We start from the raw sequence: 14598 nt of genomic DNA on the forward strand, positions 1-14598 counted from the left end.
GGAAATGGTGATGCATCAGTCAGCAACAAAATGTCCTGCCAAAAATCTTGAGGTTGAGAACTGTATCAACAACCTTAAACTGTGAAAACATTATAGAGCGCGAAGACTTTGTCAGCAAAGCAAGATGAGATGCATTAAAGGACCAAAAGTATTAAGAACAATACTTCTGTAATTATTCTCATACATGAAAAATCACTGCACTCAGGAGCAAAATAGCACTTAAGCACTTACTTTCTTCAGAAGAAAATCTGGGTCACTAAATCTCTGCTTTGGTAAAGACGATGAATTTCTGTAATTGCTGTGGTAACAACCGAGCAGATTGTTACAGCACCGTATCACACTAACCCCCTCTTTCTAGTTTGTTTCTATTCTAATTGACTTACGCAGTCGCTGCTCCCAGAACCACAAACCAAGAGTTCCAGGAATTATTTTTCCCAAGTACAAGCGTAGACACGACACTGCTCTCACATCTCTCATCTTCTACCTGGCAAAACACTCCAACGTGATTACAAAGCAGCATTAAATGTGGACGAAAACAAGCAAGCATAATGACATGCTGATGAAAACAAGCGACTTTGCCTGCCCCACATCAGGCAGGAAACAAGCCTGTAAGCTCTTCATTTTATTGCACTCTTTCTGTGCTGGGGTGCACATCATGGTGCACCAGCTCAGCCCCGGCGTGATCCATTGCAAGAATTCATAGCACTGAAACCTCTGATTTCAAATGGCAACACGTATCTCGTGAGAACCCATGTCATGTAAGTATCCTTCAGGTACCAACAACGTGGCGTCTCTTAGATTTTTGTTTTAAGCCAACAATTCAGTTTCAAGTCTCATTTTCTTCCCAGTTTCTCATTAGCTGGACAAATGTAGGCATAATATATCACCAACAAATCTCTTAATCCAGTTGAAGCAGTAAGTGTGCCAGGAAATTCTGCACACAGCCCTTTTTTAAAAAGCACAACACTATCTTTTAACACAGCCAAGGATTTGCTGAGTTTCCAATTGGACAAAACCAGACACAACAAAAATCTGTCGAGAACAAGGATCGCTACCATGAGTTGCAAATACTAAAAGAGCAATCCTCTAGAAAAGGAGCATGAGCTGGGACAAGTCACATTAAGAAGCTGCAGTAAGAGCAGAACAATGTAAGATACTGAAAAGTAAAAATTACTGCGACTTGCAATATGATTTGTATAGTTTAAAGTAGGAAATGAGGCAAAGAAATTGGGATTTCCAAAAGCAGTGTGATATCCATGATATGACATGGATGGAGCTGAACATGGTGAGGGGTTTTGATTTTAGTCTGAACCTTCACTTTTGTGACCACCATTACAGGCAAAGGAATAGGCAAAGCTCAGCTATCTCAGCCCACAGCCCATCAGCTGTTGGAGCACAATGACAAAGCAAACCAGATGCCTCCAGATGAACGCTTCTGCCTTGGAAGCAATTGGGTAACCATCAGATAAGATGCAATACTGTAAAGACAGAGAGCAGTGCACGGGAGGTCAGGTTAAGAAAATGAAAGGAATTCTTGGTTGGACTTACTGACTTTTAAGGGTCCTTCCAAACCCAAAGTATTCTAGGATTGATTAGCCTTCATTAAAAACACATTCCTTCTAATCTGAGCATAAGAAATTCAGTTTTGGCAGTATGACACAGAACAGTAGAAAAATAATAAAAAAAAACAGTAGAAAACTCAAACTTGTCAATAATTTGTCTAGAGAAAAACCTAGAAGACCCTTTTTTTTTTTTTTAATGTTACACTCATTTCACACTTTTTAGCTATTTTACAAACCTGGTATTTTATTATTTACCAAGTATTTTTCCTGCTGCTTTCTCTGTAAGTTTTACTGCTAATGCTGTTAAGCTAATTCTACTATTACGAAGCTTGCTGGCCTCCTTGCCACCCAGGCTTCCCTCTAGTTGTTTCACTTCTCCTCTTGCTCATGAGAACAATTTCACCAACCCATGGCATTGGCTGACTAAGAGCTATAAATCTGTACATCCATAACAGAAACAACCTTAAAGTTTGTTTATCTACACTAGCTTTTCATACATTTGAGACAGAAAAATGTACCCAAACACAAGTATTACCAACAAATGATGGGAGTCCAAAGAATCACAAAGTTATCAAAAGATCTTCAGAAACATGAAAGAAACCTTAACAAAATGCAAAATACACCTGCTTTGATACACTTGTAACATAGTAAGATGCAGCTGAATAGGAAAGAAGGGGCAAAAATCATAAAAAGGGGAAAAAAATGTGATAAAATCTATACGTGAAATCCAAGAGAGTGCACCTATGTAGTAAACTGGTCACTAGGATGCCAGTAACACATACAAGAAGCTCAATCCAACATTTGCCAAACGTAACCCAGGTTATTTTTCAGCAAATAAGGTAAGACAAGACACTCAGTGCCTTTCCTCGTGGCCACACATCAACACTTGTTGCTGAAGACTCATCAGGCTCTGGAAAAACAGGTTGACTGGTGGCAGAACATCTCCCCCTCAGCTATTTAGAAAGGAAATGATGCAGAAAATTACTGATTTATAGTGCTTGAAACACTTCCTTTCTAATTCGCACCATAAAGGGCAAACCTTGAATGTTGTTGCACGTATACACAAGGGCCAAAGATATAATGTTTGATTACTCCATATCACGTGATGCAATTCTTAATTATTACTTCATATAAAATGAATGTCTTTTAATTCATTTCAGCAGTTTGATGGATGGTACAAAGAAGGGTTGGAGGAAACTGCATGCTGCCATTCTGAATCATTTGAATAACAAATAACAGATATGTAGACAGCTGCAGCAGTCAGGTGACAGTATCACACAGTCAATCTTCTCATTTCTTAGCTTCTCTGAGGCAGTTAAAAAATAATATACAGTGTTGGGTTTTTTTTTCTTAGTTCTTTGAATTACAGGAACTGCCATGTAAAGATAAGTGACTTTAGCAGAAACATGTCAGTGGACAGAAGTGCCTGAGCACTGAAATGCTGTGACAAAAGCAAGTTAGATCAAGAGATAAGCCCTGCTGATGCCTATGAAGCACAAAAGCCTGCACTTAAAACACTCTGATTTGCATAACTTTGCAGGGACTGAGGGCAGCAATATTAATCACAATCAGACTTTAAAATCAACTTTTACAAAAGGGCGAAGCTGGCATATTTTTTTCTGACATGTCAATAGCAGGTTTCCCATTTCACAGCTGAACAGCCCTGGAGGCATTCAAGGCCAGGCTGGATGTGGCTCTGGGCAGCCTGGTCTGGTGGCTGGGGACCCTGCACATAGCAGGGGGGATGAAACTGGATGATCATTGTGCTCCTTTTCAACCCAGGCCATTCTATGATTCTATGATAATAAAGCATCTTGCTGCTTCCACAAGAAAAATGTCACATTATTCAGTAACAACATGCTTTTTTTTTTTTTTTTTTTTTTAATACATATATTCAAGCTTTCTGAATTTTTTTATTGTCAGAAATTCTCAGTCGTTTATAAATGGAGCAAAAAGCCAAAGTTTCAACGTTTCTGATGAAATCACTGCATTTTACAATTCCTATTTTGAGAAAATTGAAGTGTTCTGCTTCAAGTTTTACTTCCTGAAATTTCAGGAAAATGAAATAAGCTTCTAAAGATTACTTTGTTATTTTTAATTATTTTTATTATTATTATTTGGAAAGCCCTTTGGGAAGAAACTTCATTGAAATCAATTCCCACAGCAAGCTCATACCTTCGAAATACATTTTCCAACAAAAAGCACCTCAGCAGCCTTACAGAAGTCCCCCAGAATATTTCCCTCTAGTTCTCCAACTCCAGAACGCGTAAAGATTGCACGTTATACAGTGACGCAATCCCAAGTCTGTTGAATTTTACAGCTTCTCTTTATTATCTTGCACTTGAAAGACAAACCGTAACTGCAGCTTCACCACTTCTCCTTATCCCACCTTTCACATACTTCCCATTTGCAACCATAAACATGCAGTTCAACACTGAAGCTCTGTGTGTTCCAGCTGTGCAGACATGGAATACAACTCACCTCTCCCAGGCCAGAGGACATGAAGGATTCACCTTTTTAAATCTATATGTATATATAGATTTTAAAAACTTTGCTATGATTATGAACTCAGAGAGGATTACCTTAAATTTCCATGGATTTAGAAAGTGATAGCTCTAATCTCTGTTGTATTCAAATAAGGAAAAGCTTTTTCCTTCAAAAAAAAAAAAAAATCAGGAATGAAATGAATACTTAAAAATACAAGTCAACCCCCAGATTTCAACATGCTTCTGGTAAGGAAATGAAGCATTTTTACACCAACTCACTCTCAGCCATGTATATACATGTATTATATAAAGTTGTTCCGTGCGTTCCAGTGTTGTTCTCTCTCTCTCAAAGGAAGACAGACAAATAGCACGTGGAAACAGCTGTCAAATGTAAAGGAATGACTTTCTTTGGGATGCAGTTTTACTCTGCTGCTTTTGCCTTTATTCTATAGTAAATGCCTATTTCTGCTTTTGGTTACTGCCATATCTGTTATGGGCAGCTTCGCTGTCATCAGTGCAAACATAAATGTAACAATCTAAAACAAGTATAGAAACCAAAGCATATCTGAACATATTACAGCCCAAGATGCACCCACAGGGGCATGAGAACAGCAGGCAGAAGCCTTACATGGAAATGGCTGTTTAAGGAAATCTCCTACGAGGCACCTCAATTCAGATGCAATAATCAATTAGTACTTGTCCTGCAAAGTAGATTTCTGTAGACTTTGAACTTAAATATCTAACCATCTCCTTTTTTATCACCCACTGAGCATTTTCTGCAGCTATCTAAAGCACATGCATCAGCGATTTAGCCATAGCAAAAGCAGCAGACAGATGTTACCGCTAACTTCCAGTGAACTACGTGGGTGCAAATGAAGGAATTCTTGAAGTCAGACACACAACTGACAGCCTCAATCTGAGTTTCTCTCTCTGCACCCAGCTTCTTTGTCCTTCTGTTTTAACTGCACGCTATACAAGGTACCTGTGGCGTGTTTGTTTGTGGTTTTCTAACTATCTAGGTTGGTTGACGTGAGTCAGTAGATCTTAACACGACAAGGAAAATGGAAACTGATGCCAGTACTGAAGACTGTCAGCTCAAAGCATCCGCCACAGTGAAGTACGAAAACATGCAGAATCTTCAATGTCAACTGTTAGGCTGTTATCCTGCATCACATCTCTATTGATCTCAAACAGCAAAGCGCAGCGTGTTACTGCTCATACTTATGGCCCTTAGTGAAATAATTCATCAAGCATATACGGTTCTATTTTATTAGTAGTATCACTACTTCAAACCATTTACATTAAGATAAATTATAGGCTGCAACATCAGAAATGGAGAACTCACTCTTGAGCTTAGCAGACACTTCTAAGCCTCACGTGGCCAACACTACATTGATCTCACGTCAAATGTGAACACAAACAGGATTTGAAAGCCTTGAAGTTGAACATCCACCCACAACACTCACTGTGAAATTTCACAGTTGGACTAAATCAGCATTGCATGCACTGGTATGTCCCTAACGGCCCCTGAGCATCTGCACCTTGAGCTCTGTCCTCTGCTTTAAGATTGTAAGCACAGCCACAACTACAGCCATTACGTGTTTGTTGGGATTTGTTTAAAACCAAATCATTTTCTTCATCCAACAGACTGCATGTGTACATAAATCATGAGGGGAAAAACAGGACTGAAGGGAAGGCAGGATGATTACCTTGAGCAACAGCTCACATTTAAGCCAATGTAATACAAACCATACCCTTCCCTGTTTGATGCAAAGAAACATGAAAACCTAATGGGCTCAAGATGTACACAGTTAAAAAAATATCCGTAGACAGAGGTAGGAACTCTGTGGTCTTCAATAATAACAGGTACCAACGCACTCACTCTTATCAACCCATATCAACCAATGTTTTCTTTTTTTCTTTCAAAACTTATATGACTGGTAACTACTGATAATTTTTGAAGCTTTCAAGACTACTGCTTTTACCACAGAACAGCAGGATCTGTGTAGACAGAAGTTAATTTTTTCCATCTCTATCAGTGCACTGCCAAATCATCACAGATAGCAGCTGAAAAAGTATCACAAAACCCAGAAAAGGGAGCAACTGGAATGCATGACAGCACATGCTGCCAGCCACCAGCTGGATCTCACTATGACCTTTGCAGTCTTTGACGTTAGCACTGATATGACCACGGAAATTATGTATTTGCTAGGATTAGTTTTAAACTAAGTAATTTTCCTCATTCAGTAGCCCACGTTCATAACCTAGAAGTACATGGGGAAACCTAAACCATACCACATGGATGGCTCACTGGAAAATACAGAGGAAGGCTTCTGATGTCAGTGCTCAGTAGAGAGCACCGAGGCCAGGGGAAGAGACTCCAGCCTCCCTCTTTTGACAGGGCCACCCAAACGTCTATCTCCCAGAACAGCTTACCTCTTCCAGAAAGGCTGCTAATCAATATTCACATGATCAACCTACTTCCGTCATGAAAGATGTCTTTTCATTCAAGATTAAGAACCCTGAAGAAGCTTATCTGATGGAAAAAAAACACTTCTCCTTTTTAAAATTATGCTGCTTTGGTTGGCTTGGATTGTCCAACTCCATTATTTCCAAGATTTCAGCAGAAAATTAAAAAAAAAAAAAGTGGTGAGAAGCCCTGTGTCCTTCCTCCAAAGTTTTGACATTTGTGTTCTTAATTTCATAGAATCACAGAATGGCCTGGGTTGAAAAGGACCACAGTGATCATCCAGCTTCATCCCCCTGCTATGTGCAGGGTCACCAACCAGCAGACCAGGCTGCCCAGAGCCACATCCAGCCTGGCCTTGAATGCCTCCAGGGATGGGGCATCCACAGCCTCCTTGGGCAACCTGTTCCAGTGCATCACCACCCTCTGGGTGAAAAAATTCCTCCTGATATCTAACCTAAACCTCCCCTGTCTCAGCTATTTCTAATTTCTAGGTACAACCTGATTGACACACTGAAAAAGTAATTGCCCAAATTGGTCCACACAACAAAAAAAATGAATTTGTGTTTCGGCACAGCAGTTTCAGAAAGCTGGGCTGGAAGGAAAGCGCCACTGTAGGGATAACGTCAGCTGGAGTATTTGTAAGACTGTTTACCAGTAGTAACGACATGCTACATAATCATTTACAGTGATCTTATGATGCAGAATTTAAAGAGGTTTATTTGCTGACTGACACTTTTAGAAAGTAATAGTTCTTCACGTTAATCAAGTCCAAGATCTGCTTTTTTGGCAGCACTTTTTCCCAGACAAGCATTTTCATGTCAGGATTTATCTCAGCTTAATTAGTTTACCAGTTTGAACAACTCTTATGAAAGTTTTTTTCCAACTTCTTATATTCTCATTTTCTGAAGGAAACCAAAGTAATTCCATGGTTGTTTTTGTTTTTTTTTTTTAATATAAAAAAGCTCTATGAATACACATAAATCTTAGAGAATGACTATGGTAAATTTTTTCAATAGCTTCATAATGCTGTCCTGTATAGGAATAAGAATAGGAATGCGGTTGTGGGCTTTGTGTGGTCTCTGACAAGCAGAGGTTAAAATCCTCTCATATAAAGGCAGAGGCTTTACTTTGTTAAAGTTGCAAGAGCCTGCAAGTACTTGATGTGGTGGCTGCAAGTAATTTGGCATGGAAGTGAAATGTATCTTAAAGACCTATGTGGATAAATAGCACTTATCTTCACAGGGAACCAGCCCACTTCAGTTCTGGGAACAGAAGAATGGGAAGAGATGTTGAGCACAAGCTTTGACTAAAGACCTAAAAAAATAACAAGTAATTACCTTAGAAACGAAACAAATTATAGCCTTCTTTCTCTAAGATCTGTCTGTCCCCATTTCATCCTGTATGTTTGGAATGGCTTCCAAAATAATTACTGAAGTGCCTTCAATCTCCTTCTCACAATGCCTCATCTTCTCTTAATTATGCCACCTGAGTTTTTAGTTCTTTTGTGAAAAAGCCACATTTCTACACCTGCATTATTTTGAGTATGAATTTTCTGCCACTGAACATTCTGCAAATTTCCACCTGTTTCACTTAAACTCTGAATTTCTAATGCTATGATTTAGAAAGAACAAAATTAAGTAGAGCCTCAATATACCAGTCTTAAAGAAAGCCAGTTTATTTATTTTTATATATCCAAATTTGAGAGAAATCTCAGATCTAGTAAATATTTCAATCACGTTTGCTGAATGGTTGGATACATCCCTTCTTTTAATTAAAAACGTTTTTAAAAATGCAAACAATTCAGGTATTTCATTCTTATTAAGGCATCTCTCTTCCTACTCAACATTTAAGAAACTAGTTTCATCCTATTCCCACCCATTCTAAATAATATTGCTCACTAAAAGACTGCTCACTAATCCTAATGGAAACATTTTCCTTCCCTCTGAATCACGTCAGTGCACTTTTCAGCTTTTCATATTTGTGATCCTTTACTTTTTAGCTCATTTGTTTAAAATCACTCAGTTGAAAGCTTACAGCTTGAAAAGATTTCATGTTACCTAACCACCAACTAACCTACTGTCCTATTAGCTCTGCTTCTACGATGGAACTCTGATGTCCAATGTATTTTGAAGGACAATTCCACACCATCTCTTCACAGGTGAATACACTGCAGTGCACCTGAAGAAGTATTCCTCTATTAATTTATAAAGCACAGCTCCAAACATCATCTTGAGCTGTGTCTGGATACCCATTTAAAACTGCCTGCTCGCAATGTCAATGCCCCCACAGCTGTAGAACATCTCCTACACATACCATGCAGCCTCAGAAAAAGACCAGACCACACAGCAGAAGCAGCATTTTTATCACCTTTCAGAGTTTCCCTTCTTGCCAAGGAGATTCGTTCAATTAGATACGTAACAGAAATGGCAATTTTGTTCTTTATGCAAAGTAATTTCTCCCTTCAAGCATGTCTATGAAGAGGGGGAAGGGGCTTAAACTGGCATTCTGTAACCCAGAGACACAGCTGCTGTTTGTATCTACAAACAGTAAAAATTGAGCTGGAAGGGAGGAGTAAGTAAACGATGCTTTTCTTACCTGCTGTTACTGCATTTATTAGACAAAAGTACGGGGCACCATTTTAAATGCACCAGATAAGAAGTGATATATCAACAACATACAAATATTTTATCCAGTTATTGCTTGCTCCCTCCTGACATCTTCATAATTAAGTTCTTAGGGAAGGAAGATTTAGATTGGATGTCAGGGGGAAGTTCTTTACTATGAGAGTGGTGAGGTGCTGGAACAGGCTGACCAGAGAGGATGTGGATGCCCTGTTCATCCCTGGAAGTGTTCAAGGCCAGGTTGGATGGGGCCCTGGGCAGCCTGGTCTGGTATTAAATGTGGAGGTTGGTGGCACTGCCTGTGGCAGAGGGGTTGGAAATCCATGAATTCTTGAAGTCCTTTCCAACCCAGGCCATTCTGTGATTCTGTGATTCTTAAAAAAAGAATTACTTGGAGCATCAAAATAATTCTAGAATGTAAGAAAAAAACTTCTGCTAGGATTTCCATGAGTTGCATGTAAAATGCAAACCAAGAACCTTTATGCAAATATTTATCAGTCATCTTAGTGGCCCCAAACACTGCTATAACTGTTCATGTGTATTTATAATGCAAATGACCAATCTGCATATCCCTCTATGCCATTTACATACTTCTAGGTAAGCCTCATGTTAATTAAGGTAACTGGAACTCTGAGATAACAAAGCTCTTCTCACTGTTAGACACTGCATATTCCTATCAGTGCTACTACAAGAATTGTTTCCAAGCTTGCAGTTCTGGGCTTGAAATTAACTTTATGTTTTCAGCTAACATCCAAACTGCTCAACAGAAACCAAAGAGTGCCAAGAATGAGCTCTAAGCTGTAGACATATATTTTCTGAAATAAAACATTCTAGCAGTATCTTGTATGACATACTTCAGGACCTAGTTCTGCACTTTTTCTCATCACTGTAGGAAATTCTTCCCTGAATCCTGCTCCTTTTATGCAAAATGAAAATGAAACAAGGAGAGAAAAAGTCAAGTTAGTAGCACTTTAAAGATTCTTAGTAAGTCTCTCAAGAATTTCCTCTGTAAATTAGAGTATAAACTTCAGGTAGACCTGTAAGTCTTACTGAGGATTACATTATGCTAATGGATACTGCAATGCCTGAACACAGTCCCAACAGCATTCTGAGTTCCATTGCAAAGGAGAACTTTCAGCTTGGAGAGAAAAGCAGCAAAATATACTTGTTTGCCTCTTAGTTACTTAAAAGTGATATTAATCAACTTATGCTCATTTTCCTCTCAAATTATATATGGAGAGTTCAAGGCCGGGCAGGGCTTTGAGCAACCTGCTCCAGTGGGAAGTGTCCTGCCTACAGCAGGGGAGTTGGAATTAGATGATCTTAAAGGTCCCTGCCAGCCCAAACCATCCTATGATTCTATATAAGCTTTGACACAGTGTTTTGTAGTAAAAATATGCTCTCTGTACTCTTCATTCAAATATTAGGTATAAAGGACACTGCAAAAAGCAGGGAAGAGACTTTTTTACAGCTGAAGTGGTCCAAAGAAACTGCTCATTCATACATGGGCATCAAGCAACTATAGAAAGAAGTGTTTCAGAATACACCACCCCACAGTCTTAGAGCTCAACAGAAAGTGGCATTTTCAATCTAAGCTTTCCACATTAATTGCATATATTTTTAAGAACAAAGAACTAAATCAATCCTTCAAGCTTGACCCTTCAAGCCTGACTTGGATAGAGGCACCAACAAAACATCTATATTTGCACCCAAAACACTGCCTCTACATGAAGACAAGGAGTGGGGGGAAAAGGCCTCCAGCAACTTTAATTTAAACAAAAGGAGAGAAATTGTTTCCTCTTTTTGCAAGCGGGGAAGGAACTGTTGTGCTTCCCATAAAGGAAATTCAAACAATTCTAAAGAGAAGAGAGAAGCATTTCAGATGTGCAGGAACCAAGAACTCTTATTTTGTTCTGAGCTTCCTTTTTTTCCTTTTTAAGCAATTACACAAATTATTTTAACTACAAGAACGTAAGAAACTCACAAACACTTCGCCAAGTACTTCAGCTTTTGTTACTTTTTTATCCTTTAAACAATATTTGAAAGATTTTTGGTATCTATGTATTAGAACATCCTTGGAGAAACAAAAACTAATCCAGAAAACTGGTTAGTCAGTCCAAATGTCCACTTTTGGTGGAAAATATTTAAGTTTTCGTTTAACTTTTACTTGCTATTGGTATGTGCAGTTTCATTTGCATCAAGCTAGCACATTTCCTGATATGTAGGAGTCATTTACTGGCAAAACTATAAGTCATCCAGTATTAGTCTGGCTAGATAACAATTATCTGTTCACCAGAAACCATGGAACACTCATTTTAAGACTTGTCTGCTACGCTTGGGTTTTGCTGCTGTTGTTTTGTTTGTTTGCTTTTAAGGAAAAAGGCAATTTTCAGTGTGCTTGTGTAGGTTGCTCTGAAAGTAATGCTTCTTATCTATTTCCATGGAAACGACAACAGATACAAAAAGTACAGTTACATTTTGATAGAGCAAATTCTCAGCTCCAAAATAACCTTTCTCAACATAGTCACCACCGTGAGCTATGCTTTTTCGTCAGCGATGAATAAGTGCCTGCAGGCCGTGCTCATGAAAATCTGCTCAGTGGAAGTGACCCACAGCTGGAACGTACCAGCCCACTGCCTCGCTGTGCTCACATCCACTGACTGGTCTCCAGAAGTGTTCAGTGAGCACTCCAATGGAGTCAGTGGGTGCCATTTTGTCCACATGGTAGACATTCTAGCCATTATGATCATCCCAATCTCATATAGGGATCAGTATCCAAGGATTTCCATCTTTTTTAACAATTCAGATGGCCTCACGTTGCAAAGAAGTAGTGAACTAGCTCTTACACAGACAGAGGGAACAGTATCACAGAAAACTTTACCAAGATTGGAAGAAAATATCTTTGACACAACTAGAAACAGACTTCCTGGCTCCCCATCTCAATCATTAAAAATCCCTTCCTGTACATGCACACACACACACTCAAACAGGAACTGTAGTAATAGACTAAAAGCACTTCAGGAGTCATCATTACCTATGAAAATGAATAAATAACACTTGGGGCAAAAAGAAAAAAACCAAAACATCCTGCTATGGTTTCTTTTCAGTGCAACAAATAGCACTAGTTCTTTTGCATGAGCTTGCTGGACTGAAGTGGGAACAAATGACCGCTGTCTTGCAGATACGTCTCTACAAGCAGAACGTTTGTTTCTTTACACTATAATAAAGCTGCATGCAGTGTTGCACACATCTCTGACAAACTGTTTAGCAGAGTGTACTACAGTGCTTCTAAATTCATTATAGTGTTATTAGTGTTGAAGCTGCTTTTCCTCTAAAATAAGTTGGAACATTTATTACAAGCAACAATGCGATACACAAGTTCAGAATTCACAACTGCCTGCAGTTTTTGTATTATTCCAGCACTGAAGACCTGAAAAACACTAGAGGAACATGCAACGCTGGTCAGAAAATCCAGAAGTTTGGAAAGCCTTCAAAAACAGTTGTTTTAATTTCAGTGAAACATTTCTTTGCAACTCAACCTGGACTTCTGAAGTTAAGGGTTCCTGCTCTATGCCCTATCTGAGAGCGAACTCAGTTCTAGGACATCTGGGGGCACAAAGATGCACCAGTTGAAACAGCATAGGGTCCTACCAGCTGCTTTACTTGCAAATTGCTAGGATTACAAGGGTTCTTCCTTCTGCTCAGTGCTAGAACAGATCCGCCATATAAATTCAACATCACTCAAGGGTGCAAAGAGTGCTCTCTCAGCTTGGATATCTATGCTCTGGTAAGGAGAGCTAAGGGACATCCAACTGAAGAAGCTTACAAAATCCTCACTGCTGAAGTGAGAGATGATTTCTAGCATTACATCAACTCTTGGCTTCAAAAAGCCCACGCTCACTCTCCTGTCATTCCCTCTCTTGCTGATGGAAAAGGAGCCTTTGTTCACCTACCACTAGCAACAGAGGATAAGCCTAAGACATTCCTGCCTTTGGAAAAGCAGGCAGACTCAAATACGCATCTCCCTTCAGCAGCAGCATCATTTCCTTTGCAGGAAAAAACTCCCGGCCCCCAGGGTCCACCCTGCAGCTGTTTCCTCCTGCCTGCCCCCACCTCCCCACCCCAAAGGAAGGTTTGCCGGCAGCAGAGGTGTGGTGTGTAAGGAAGGTCATTACCATGTGAAATCTTACTCCTGAGACCCAATGCAGGATGCATAAGAAAGAAAAAAAAAAAAAAAAAAGCTAAAAAGTCCCCTTTAGCCCTAAGAGGCTGTCAGGAAACAACATTTAACCACGCATTACAACTGCTTTTGCAAGGGAAAGCCAGGAAAGGCAACTTTATGTTAAGCTACAAATTCAGTGAAATAAACAAGACTGCCACACTCACCTTTTCACTACTCTGCTTTACAGTTATGAATTTCAGAAATATTTAAATATATTTATATATGTGTTTCTAGTGATTATGGCCCACTGAAGGAAACTACTTGACTTCACCTCCAAATCAAGGTGAGCGGGTTTCATAGAAGCAAAACTGAAATGAAATAAGCCAAACTCCCTTTTTTCTAACATGTTTCTGAATTTTGTTTGGGATATCCTACATTAAGAAACCACGTCAAAACCCTGTGCTGAAATTACTTACTCTCCTTTACAAAAGACTGGACAATTTCTGTCTAGCAGAGCTTTGCTTATGCACAGCTGATTAAAATCATGTTCAAAGAGCCACACCACCCAGCTAGATATGAAGAGGTTTGTTGTTTGAAGACTTTGAAACATACTGGGTTTGATGCCAGAAGTCAGTGAGTCTGTCTGTCTGTCCATGCTGATGCTAAATAAACAAATCTATCTAAACGGAGATGCATCTCCTACCTGCCTTCCCTGGAGGCACAAGAGCTGCTTTAAAAAAAAAAAAAAAAAAAAAAAAAAAAAAAATTACAGTATTACTTAACAATTTAATTGGTTACAACATGCTTTCATTTCATTAATCGGTGACTAATGGGAATATTTTGGGCACAAGTGATAAGTGCCCCATTATATTATCAAAACCAACTGCACAGTGCTGTATTTGAAACATGCTTTGTGAAAAGCACCATCTTATGATTAGGAGTAATTTGGGATACGAGCTAAAATTTCCCATGTGAGGAATCAAGTTAATTCAGCCGAATTAAAGGACAAGAGGGAACAGCCTCAAGTTGAACCAGGGCAGGTTGAGGTTAGGTATTAGGAAAAGTTTCTTCTTGGAAAGAGCAGTGGACACGGGCTGCCCAGGGAGGTGGTGGAGTCACCATCCTTCTCTGCAGGTGTTCCAGATCCGTGTGGATGTGGCACTGAGGAACGTAGTTATTGGGCATGGTGGGATGGGTTGGTGGTTGGACAAGATGATTTTAGCCATCTTTTCCAATCCTAATGGTTGGGTAGGTTTCCTAGCACAGGTTACAGTGTCTCACTGCCCTCAGCTGGAGG

General features: G+C 39.4%; 1 protein-coding gene across 1 annotated transcript in view; it reads right to left on the reverse strand.

Annotated features, from left to right (window-relative positions):
- The window catches only part of RB1 (RB transcriptional corepressor 1), an 80090-nt gene that overhangs the window by 16419 nt on the left and 49073 nt on the right, over positions 1-14598 (reverse strand). The window lies entirely within an intron of this gene.

The sequence above is a fragment of the Lagopus leucura genome, unplaced genomic scaffold (genome assembly GCF_019238085.1).
Source record: "Lagopus leucura isolate 7727_CA_CO unplaced genomic scaffold, USGS_WTPT01 Super-Scaffold_100001, whole genome shotgun sequence".
Classification (NCBI taxonomy): Eukaryota; Metazoa; Chordata; class Aves; order Galliformes; family Phasianidae; genus Lagopus; species Lagopus leucura.